Source organism: Rhinolophus ferrumequinum, chromosome 10, assembly GCF_004115265.2.
Source record: "Rhinolophus ferrumequinum isolate MPI-CBG mRhiFer1 chromosome 10, mRhiFer1_v1.p, whole genome shotgun sequence".
Taxonomy (NCBI): Eukaryota; Metazoa; Chordata; class Mammalia; order Chiroptera; family Rhinolophidae; genus Rhinolophus; species Rhinolophus ferrumequinum.
Window position 1 is genome coordinate 18,261,159 of NC_046293.1, and position 11,221 is coordinate 18,272,379.

At 41.2% G+C, this 11,221-nt stretch overlaps 1 protein-coding gene across 2 annotated transcripts in view; it reads right to left on the reverse strand.

The window, feature by feature from the left end:
- The window catches only part of ANO4 (anoctamin 4), a 301,071-nt gene extending 290,621 nt beyond the window's left edge, over positions 1-10,450 (reverse strand). For both annotated transcript variants that reach the window (XM_033116152.1, XM_033116154.1), the window contains exon 1: positions 10,162-10,450. The gene's annotated coding sequence lies outside the window, so the exon portion shown is untranslated. The remainder of the gene's footprint in view (positions 1-10,161) is intronic.
- Positions 10,451-11,221: the final 771 nt, after the last annotated feature.

Below are 11,221 nucleotides of genomic sequence, written 5' to 3' on the forward strand. Positions count from 1 at the left end.
GGCTCAATTTCATAAAAAATTCTACCTAGATTAATCTATGAATTTAATTTAACCCTCCCCTAAATCATGATTTTTTTTAACCAGGCAATTTCTAAAGTTCATTGAGAAAAATAAGCATGTAAGAAGCTCCAGGAAAATCCTGGAACAGAAAAAAGAATAATAAGAGAAGACTGACCATACCAGATAGTGAAACACATAAAACTAGAGAAATTAACATAGTGTGGAGCTAGTCAACAAACTGAGTCAACAAAACAGCACAAACTCTCCAAAAATAGTTCTAATTGCATAAGGGGATTGAACAGATGATGCTACCCTTTCGTGCCACCTTTCACCCTGATCCAACTAATCATCATCTTTCATCAGGAATTACCACATCACAGGCAAGGGAAAGACACACTGTTCAAGAAATGTTTGGAGAGAACTGGGTAGTTCCTGTGGGAAAATTAAATTCCTATTTCATTACTACACCAAAATAAGCATGAACCAGAGACATTTACAAAAATAGAATCATAAAAATACAAAATACAAAATTGTGGAAGAATCAGTTTCCATGTTCCCAGAGTGGGTTAGGCTTTGGGGATTATTACACAAAATCCAGAAACTACAAAGGAAACATATGACAACTTTAACTACATAAAAAGTTCTTATGCTCAAAATGTCATATGTAATATCAAACAACAAATGACAGAATAGGGGGAAATATGTGGGGGAAAATCACAAGGAAATGTTAATTTCTTTAACCTAGAGAGAGCTCCTAAAAACCAAGAAGGCCCAAACTCAAATTTTACAAGTGAGCTTGCAAAGGGTCTGAAGAGATTGTTCACAGTAAAGACATGAAAAGATGCTCAAATGGAACTATGAGATAGCCCCTTTCACCTAGCGGGTTAGCAAAGATCAAAATGTGAGTGGGTGTAGGGGTGAGGACACAGGCAGTCCCCTTATGGCCGGTGGGAGTGTAAATTGGCAACACTTCTATCAATGGCTATTTCGTAAAAGTTATCAAAATCTTAAACTCACATGCCCCGTGACCCAGCCATTCTACTTTCAGAAATCTCCCTACAAACTGACGGGCACATAACCACTTCTCACGGACCACACTACCAATCCCATCTCCGTGGCTATTCTCTCCAGGAAACTACAAATCTATACAGTACAACCTAGAACACACACCACCTGAGGAGCAACCATCCCTAACCCCTCTCAAATAGCAACAAAGGGACTTAATCATATTTGCTGCCATCTTGCTCAATTTTCTCTTTTCCTGCCAGAAAGCCACTTCCTGTGTCTAACAGGTCATCCTCCCATGATCCCATTGCCACGTGGTCCTTCAATTCCCCTGTTCATACATCACTGTTATTCAGACTTATAACCCAACTGAATCCCAAATTACAACAAGCATTTAAGAGAATAAGAAAAACTGTGAGATCCCTCCAGAAAGCTTCATCATAAAATCATTAATCAGAAACATGAAGAAGAAAGTATGATCTTAGTTATTAAAATCCTGCTAAGCAGGTAAATATACCTGTGCATATGAAAACTTCTCCAAACTTCTGACAAAGTGATGATGAAAGTTAACAGCCGTTGTGTACTGTAACCATCTTGAAGGGACCACACTGAGCACTTTCCACGTACTATCTCATTTAACACCCACAGCAACTCTATGAGGTATAGACAGCTATGCCCATTTTTATATTTGAGGACAATGACACATAGAGACTAAGTAACCTGCCCAAAGTCCAAAGGTCAATAAGTGGCAGAGGCAGGATGGGAACTGTCTGCCCCAGAGCCCAGGCTCTCCACCACCAGGAGATACTTTCCTGTAAATCCTAATTCTTTTAGAAGCAAGACGGAAAGCTTGCTGGAGTAGAATGAAACACTGATAGTGAATTAAAGATCACACAGAATAGAGAGTGGGAAATGGGGGAAATCCATAAATAATGCTTTTTGTTTCAAGGCACCATTTCCATTAACCAACTCACCAGATGTTCTACGTTAAGCAGGACCTGTTTCGGTAAACGTTGCTCGTTGCTCATTGATATACATATGTCTCACGGGCTTCATCCTCTCTCCGTCCTCCTCCTTTCCTCCCAAATTGAAATTCCTTGCTAAATTTCTTGTGTGTTCACTTTCTAGTTCATTCTTACCTTTTAATGAGCTGTGCTCACTGGGGACGTCAACCATTCCTGTCCCCTCCCAGGGCCAGAACTCTCTCCACACAAGCTACCGGATTTCCCAGGAGGACACCCCAATCTGCTCCCCTCACACAGGAACAGATCCATTTCCTCCCGTGTTCTTCATCGAAATTCTGACACCTTTACCCTTGAGAAAAATACTCATGAGCTTTAAAGTCCACAGTACTTTTCCTTTAAGTCAATTCAAGCACTAAATGCCTGATTTTCATTTTCGGTCATAGTACTTTCAATTGTTTCCACAGCTGAACTTATCTGGGGGTCGGGGGGGACCCTCAAGATTGTGGTTTATGATCTACTAGCCAGAAAGTAAATATAAAAACAGTAAGCTGAAAACAATAACGGAGAGAAGATAATTTAAACATACTGCATAAGTGAAATAACTCAAAAGAAAACCAAAATGTGAAGATAACAGAGCAAAAACATGCTTCATTTTCTTTTCCTCCATAGTGCTTATCGCCATGTGACATGCTTTATATTTGTTAAGATGTTTGACTGTATCGTCCTCCTCGTCCTGCCAGAATGTTAACTCCTTGAAGGGAAGAGGCTGTCTTGCTCACTGTTGCTTCTCCAGTGCCTAGAACTGTGCCTGGAGCACAGTAACTACTCAATAAGTAAGTACTTGTTGAGTGAGTGAGTGAATGAAGGAAGCTTCTTTCCTGTCTCATCTTTTGCTCCATAAACAAAACGTATTTGCTTTCATGCTCTGGTCAAGATACCTAGAGATTTTCCTTGCACCTTCTCAATCTTTTGAGGTTACTTTCAAAATGGAGAATCATCTGATCAGATCCAATTCTCAGATGCACAAAACTTAACTTACCACTCCCTAAACATATGTTGCCTGATTCCTTTAGAAAAAGGAAAAAAAAAAAAAAAAAGGAGGGAAGAGGCACAGCAAGAATTATACTTTAGGGATGAACTGAACCATTACAAATGGAAAATTCTAAGCCACTTTTCACCTACAGGACACTAGCTGATGCATACATATTCCCACTGTTTCATAAAATGATTGTATTCCTTGTAAATAGAATAAAGTTAATTGCCAAAGAATCATAATAAGTTATTAGTAATAAAGCACCAAAGAGCCTTGGGGTTCTTTACCCTCTGGGCAGCATATTAACAGGCAATTCAGTGACCTCAATCTCTCTCTAGGTCTAAAATGATTGATTTAAGTTAGATTTCCGGGCTTCACTTCCTTGTGATGACTTTGAATGTTAAAGTATACCCTCAAGGGCCAACGGGATGAGTGAGAAACAAACTTACGTGGTTCCTTGGGGAGCAACTGCCCTCCTTCCCTACTGAATACAGACTTTTGATTTAATTAAGCCTAAGGAGAGATTCCAAACAAATTTCCACGTGGCTTTTTCTAGACCATATTAATTATCTTCCAACTTGTAGAAATTGACTGTCATCTAGATCTTCTGACACCATTCCCATCTCCCCTCTCCCAAGGTTCCTCATCTTCCCCTGCATGTTCCACTCCCCTTCCCTCCCTGCCAACGCACCATCAGATCTATAGGTTCTTGCTCAAGCCAGCCTCTCTTTCTGGGACGCCCCTTTTATCCCCTGCCTTACTGCAAGTCTACAGCCTACTAGAATCCCTCTTTATAACAGTCTGCCTTGTAACCAGGTCATTTATACATGGAAGAAATCCCTTCAAGTTTGTGGCCTTTTGGAGGACAGAAATTATGCTGCTACTTTTTTTTTTTCTTCAATCTTTCATTCATTCCTGGGAACCTAACATAATGCTTTGCTTATAGAAGACACTTAATAAATTCTTGTCGTTTATTTTATTGAAACTCTTTTGGAGGCAAAGATATTTTCATAGAATTACACAGAATTGTTACATAGAATTTCTAATGAATGACATCAGGATGCCTGCCAATCTCTTTATCCTTCTCACTAAAATTCATATAGTCTCATTGTTTTGAAAAATTGAGGTTTCCATATAGAACAACAGTCACAAATATCAGCACCATAGGTTGTATATAGTGATTCCCAATTCATTTGTTCAAGAATTATTGGGTGTTTGCTGTAGCAGTCACTGAATTAGGTCCTTGGGTATAGAGATTAAAAGATAGTCCCTGCCCTCAAGGAACAAAACGTCTCTTTGGGAGAGAGAGAGCCAAACAGACAAATAATGACAATAGAGTCAATAAAGTCCTATGAGATCTTTGTAGAAGAGGACATACATGGTCTACCTCGCTCAGTTTTGCACAGTAAGGGTCATATGAAAGTGGCAAGCATCCAAAAGCTTCCATGGAAGATGACATTTGAGCTTGCCCTGGAAGTTAGACTGAAAAAAAAAGGACATTCCCAGCAGAGGGAACAGTATGTGCAAACACACTAAGAAAAGTGAGAGCTGCATATTTCTGAGCACTGCAAATGGTTTGATTATTCTGGAACATTCCTGGGGAGCTACAGAACAAGAAAGCAAGGGCTGTACATTATTATGGACCTGGTATGAGAGGCCAAGGAGTTTTGTCTTTAACCTGCAGTTTGTTCCATGGACACTGTGCTATCCAGACTATCCATTTAGGATTCCAGGAAACAGGTTACGTTGGCCAAAGAATGTAACTGTCGTGTTGTGAATCACAATAATAGTACAAACAAGTTTAGCTAATTAACCTCTTTTGTTCAGTCAGGTAAAAAAAAAAATCGGAAGCTAAAAATACTCTGTTGGAAAACTGGAAGATACATGGTACAATGACAGCAAAGGTGCCTTTTTATGGAAGGAACTTCTCTGCAGAAGAATCCCAGGCAAGAACTTGCCACGCAAACTGTTTTTCAACTGGATTCCTTGAGAAATCATGTGAAACAGTAAGCAGACCCCTGGCTGAGAATCAAAAGATGATAAACTCCATGAAGCATAACTAGATTCTGAACTCCCCGGGAGCAACAGCCACATCCAGCTGTCTCACCACTGATTTAAACCATTTGGCATCAGCGTGAACACAATAGGTGCTCAATAAATATTAGGTGAATGAATGGATGAAGGAATCAATCCATAAGCACCATCCCCTCCACAAAACAGAAATAAATAGTTGAAGCACAGAGAGAAAAAAAATGAGCATAGCGTTCGTAAAATTCTTGAAATGTATTTAAGAAAAGTAAAATTTCAATTAAAAAAAAATACATTTCCACACAAGCGTGAACAAATTACCATAAACATTTGCTTGACGTGACTCACTCTGACTGGTACAGCCACGTAATCTGCATGAAATGAACCCAGAAATAATGGACACCAGTGAGTTAGACGCCACAAAGCAGTTTTGTGAGCAAAGAATGACACAGTAAGTGTCAGCTGTGTATCGTGGAAGAAGCCCCACACTAAGAATGGAACAGGGGTCTGAGTAAATCTATGCACATTGCACTAACTGGTCTTGCCCAAGTGCTAACCAGGTCTCTCTAACCCTGGGGAAGGCACTTAACTTCCCCTGGACCTCAGCTTTCTTATCCAGGAAGTGAGAGGGAAGGTAAAATGCTCCTCAAGGTCCCTTTTGATGGTAAGGAAAGACACATCAAGAGGTCCCAAGATAAACAGGTAGTCATCATATACACGTAAGTCCTATTCCTGAAGGTTCACGATTATACACGTTTCTGAGTAACACTGATATTCGTGTCACTGTCATAGTTCTGGGGGCTTTGTAGGGTCAAGGGAAGGTATAGCCCATCTCCTCCCGAATGGGTCAACTGCCCTAGAAATTACCATCCCTCTAGTAAAAAAAGAATAGAGAGGCAAAATAACACTGCACAATTTTTAATGGTTGGGGGAGCTTTCTGAGGTTATGTGGCTGAAGAGCAAGGTAGATGAGTTTGAGTCTCACAGCCAATTAGTGGCTGGAGCTGGACTGGAACCTGGGGTCCTAAAGACATCCCACTGTGACTGGCTGTCATCTCTGATGATCTACAGACACTCATTCCCTCTCTGACACTCACAGGAGGTACCCAGTGGGAGACCAACAGGAGAAATGTAAGTAAGTGAATTCCTGCTGTATTACAATATGTCTGCTTCCTATAAGCTTTACTGCTGGCTCCCACAAGCCAAAAGATCACCAAGCAGATGCCTAATGAAGGGTCAAATTTTTCTATTCGAGAAAAGGCCCACAAAACCTGTCATTCTGTGTTTTTAACCATCTCGTGGCTCTCCAGACTTAAGAGCCCACAGTTTGTCTGGAGAATTAAATCTTAAATATAAGGAAGAAGTTTCCCCTTTCATCTTGCATTATTTTGGGGTTGTGATTTGGTTCTCCTCCAAAATTCTGCCATCTCCCTCTTCCACCCAAGAGATATAACTTGCAACATAAACGTTTATGACAGTCTAGCTATGTTATGCTACTGAGAACACGATTTTTTTTTTTTTTTGCTGCGAAGCTGATCTAGTGACTACAGTCCGAAAGAGACACACTTCAAACACGCAGGATTCAACACAGCTCATGAAGCATTTCTCCTGTTTTATACAATCTGTCTGAGTTGCCAATTGAATAGCAAATTCCTTTCAAAGTAGATCATCATAGCTGGTGTTAGAAGTGGTTTTGAATCTCTGTTAAAGAATGGTCCTCCCTCTCAGCAGCTTTATGTGGGAGTTGTACATTACTCATTTGACTCTGTAAAAAAGGCTTAGGGAGAAATGGTAAAAGACTACATTGACTTAATTATGTTGGAAAAAGCAACAGGAAAATTCAACCAACATCCTTAATGGTATTGTTCATTCAATTCCCTCAGAAAGTCTGTATCACATAATCAAATGATTTCACTTTGTATCACCCATAAATAACCCCTCTTAACACAAAGACCTTTTAGATAGTAAACATGTCAAGATTTAAGGGCAGTCCAACCTAGACAGACACAGAATATCATTAATTAAAATGCAAAACTGATTCTATTTCTGGTCCTGGTAATCAACTATGGAAAATAGTTTCAATGTCAAGAATGCCTGCAAAAGAAGCATGAGGTTATATTCCTATTAATGGGGGCAATTTCTTCTCTCAGTTACATGATTACAGGTTGAACACTGGAGTTTGGTTACTAAAAGAGAAGCTGTAATCAACTCTTCATTAATCGTCAATTTTCACTGCCTGAGTTTATATGTGCACATCTATGCACGTTCACATATAGAAACAGATACAAAGCAGAAGTGGGAAAGAGAGAAAGCAGAAAGAAAGAGGATAAAAATGGAGAGTACTGATTCACAATATAAGCTGCAACTTTCAAATTAAAACAACACCAAAAAGAAACAGTGTAAGAGCACTGTTTCGACGACAGCTGTGATTAAGAAATGTGAAAAATTAATAATTGCATCTACACCAATCTAGGTGTTTCCAGACCCATTTCAAATAACATCAATTTGCTAGGGGTGCAAGCCAAGTCAGCTGCAAGGCACAGCAGCTAAACTAACACACACACATAAAATGTTGAGGTGACTTCATCACACCAAGAGGCTAGGCTCTACTAGCACTGCCTTCATCAATTTTTCTTGCAGTAGTTTTCTAGGCTGCCTTCAGAGACCCTGCAAAGGAATTAACATGACCCCATGCTGTGAGACAAGAAAATGCTGAAGAATGCGCTCTCTCAATTCAAACAAATTCCCAAAGGTGTTATCTGGAGGAGGGGGTGGGAAGTGGGGAAATCCCTACCAAAAGAAGAAGAAGGAGGTGGAAGAGGAGGGGGAAGAGGAGGAGGAGGAGGAGAAAAAGAAGGAGGAGGAAGAAGAAGAGGAAGAAAAGCTAGCTAGAGGATGCTAAGCCATATCTTAATAGCTCAGGAATTTTCCTTCTATTCTCTAAATGAGTATGCTACAACTATTAAAAATATGAACACAAAATAGTCGCAAGTAAACAGTACATTCATATATACGCATATATATATATATATATATATATATATATATATATATATATATATAAAATTCTGGTTGCATAGGTAAACATTGTTCAGCAAACTACAGAAAGCCTATCGAATTAATCTCATCGCTAAAGTTGCTATTAATTAAAAGAATATTTTCTAAATGCATCTGAAATTGCCTGCAATGTGAAACACAGCGTCTATTTCTATGACACCCAAGCTGATTCCACCTCTTTCCATCTTGAAGATGAATACCTCACACTCAGTTGCCAGGCACCTGATAAAAATCTTTGCAAAAGGAGGGGGGAAATTAAGCAAAGTAAGAAAACACCACTCAAGATGAAAGTAAACAACTAAATATTAGAGAATCATCAAGGGAAGCGGAGAAGTCTGCCAGTCAAATCACTACATTGCTCCAAGCTATAATCGAAGTAGGAAAGAGTAGAAATTGGAATAGCTAATCCAAACAATGCTTAAAGTAATCCAAACGTTGTTTAAGGATTCAGAGAGTACATTCTGCAATGATCCTGATTGGTAATGCTTGCTACTACCCACCGCTGCTTTTACTCTGTCACTGGACTATCATTTAAATGAAGAAGAATTTGTAGATGTTGATATGTATGGTTTCACATACGAAAGAATACTCCACCAAAAAACAAAACACCAAATGTTTCTTCTTACGACTCAGGGGGCAGGATAAAAGCATCTGCCCGATGTCATCACCACTATTTTAAGAAAAATCCACACAGACAGTGGAAACAAAAGTGGTGAGAATCAGAAAGACAGTTAAGGAACTTTACATTCCAAACTCCCAATCAACAGGAGAGACCAGAAATTTCACCCGACATTGTCCCCTCATTTATTAACCCCCAAAATCACATATATTAGTACAGTATCTTATAAATCAGAGGCTGAATTACATTGAATGGGAAGCTTCCCTAACATGAAATGGATGAGAATTGGAAAACCCACACAAAATCAAATAAGATAACCCAACTCCAGCCCAAGACTAGAAAAGAACTAAACAGAATTACAACTATGACACTTATTCTTTGGAATGTTGCATTGACCCAAGTAATTCAACACATCTTCTACCAGAAAAAAAAAAAGAAGAAGAAGAATATCTCCCTGTGGAGACAAACCTCTTTAATCACAGGTTCCATAAGGTGAGAACCAGACCTCAATGGTCTTGGGTTTCCTTTGGGCTTCAAGAGGCAGCCAGTAATAAACTTGAAGCTATGCTCTCTGAAGGGAAGCCTTGGAAGACCGGGTGAAAAATTAGAACACTATTCTACAAGTGATGCCCTGGAATAAACAATTGGATGGGTGATGCTGCAACACGCATGTTGGAAACCTTTTTTCTCTTAGAAAAGTCTAACTATTTTAATAGCCTCAAAGCATTTTATCTCCCAGCGGGAGGAGGAAATTATGTTGTCAACTCGGAGATGTGTCCTATCACCACTGCCCCACTACCCTCTGAAGAGGATGTAAAATATGGTTGGCAGAACAGGCACCCTGAGACTCCAAAGGGAAAGAAGTGATGAGGTCATGCCGTCTACCCCATACGCCAGTGCAGGATTCCTCCTGCCGGGGATGTTACTGCCAAGTTGTTAAACCCTCAACATCCAGGGCCATTCTGGACCCACCCGCAGGTGCTTAAAGCGCCACTGCCCACAGCGGACTCTGACATAACTCATGCGTGTGCTTGCCTTCACCTGGAAAGATGGAATAGTTTGCTACGCGGGCCGACCAGCCCCAAGCCTTCCGGATTCCCAGACAGTGCCGCTCATCTTGCCCAAATTTGTCAGTCAGCCTCCACCGACTGATTCCCTGAACACTGCTGCAGTTCACCATCCTGAACACATTTCCCTGCTGCTTCAAGGACAAAGAGAGAGTGCTTATGTTTCCATCACAGCTGAACAGCTCAGGTTTGTGGGGGAAAAATAAAAATAAAAGCACAAACAATCCAGACAAACGACCCCTGGCATTTTAGTGAGCTCCCCAGACATGGATCCACCAAAACGGGAGAAACGCAGAGAGAAGGTCACTAAGCATCACTGGAAAGACAGCGAGCAAGCGAGCGTTCCGTTCACTGCAGCAGAGCACCTCATTCAAGGCAAGCACTTACCATAAAAATAGAAAGGGTCCACAGAAGGAGAAGGGATCCTTCCTCAGTGTCTTAGGCAGAAAGAAATCCACCGGGAAGCTCCAGGCAGGCTGCAGATGAGGCCAGCAAAGTGATGAAAGGCGATAAAACCACCACACAAGTCCTTTTCAGCCTCCCCTCGGGCCCGCATGCAGTTGTTTGTGCTGTAAAAAACCCTGAGAAGTCTGGAGCAGGACTCTCCCGAGAACGAGCCGAGCCGGAGTGAAAGGAGCCTGGTGGATTTCAGCAGCCTCAGAGCATCACGCTCAGGACTCGTCCGCCCCCGGGTGCAGGGGCGGCAGGGGCGGTCGGGGAGGCTGGGCAGCAGGCTGGGGTCGAAAGGCGAGAAGAGGAGCTTCTTTGGAGTGGAAGGAACTGCCCGCGAGAATATCAGTATTCTACATCAGTTATTGCCAGCGACCAATCAGCCCAGCCAGGGGGCCGTGTCAGTGTGACAAGGGAGCAGCAGCAGATGACAGCCCGTTCTGAGAGAGACAGGACAGTCCTCTGCCTCCACAGAAGTTTGGAAGGACTGGCATTTTACCCTCCGCTCAATTGCTGATAATATCTGCTTGTTACTAAAAACAAGATCCAAAGCCCCATAGTTACACCAGCCACTTAGGAAGTTTCTGACGCATCTCACAGCATCTCTGCAAGAAACCAGACGTGAAACCCACCCTAAATGGTGTCTAATGGCATCTCACAGACCTGACAGCCCGGCAAATGTGTACCAAGAGGTCACCATGAGTACAATAATGGTACTTTGGATGTGAGTTTCTTTATGCCAAAGGTGCAGGACGGGATGACCAGGGACAAGATTCCCTATTTCACAAGTGAGGAAGTTAGCTAGAAAAGGGTTAAAGGTCTCTCTGGAAATTTGCCTCTCAGTTACATTCATTTTCTTGTGCAATATATTATGTACAGGAGTACTTGTTAGGGATGAGTTTATAAAGATAGCTAACATTTCCCTTGGAGGTCAGTTAAATTACCTGTAAGACAGAGACTATGTGGTTTTGGGTAAACAACCCTGTACAATAATTCA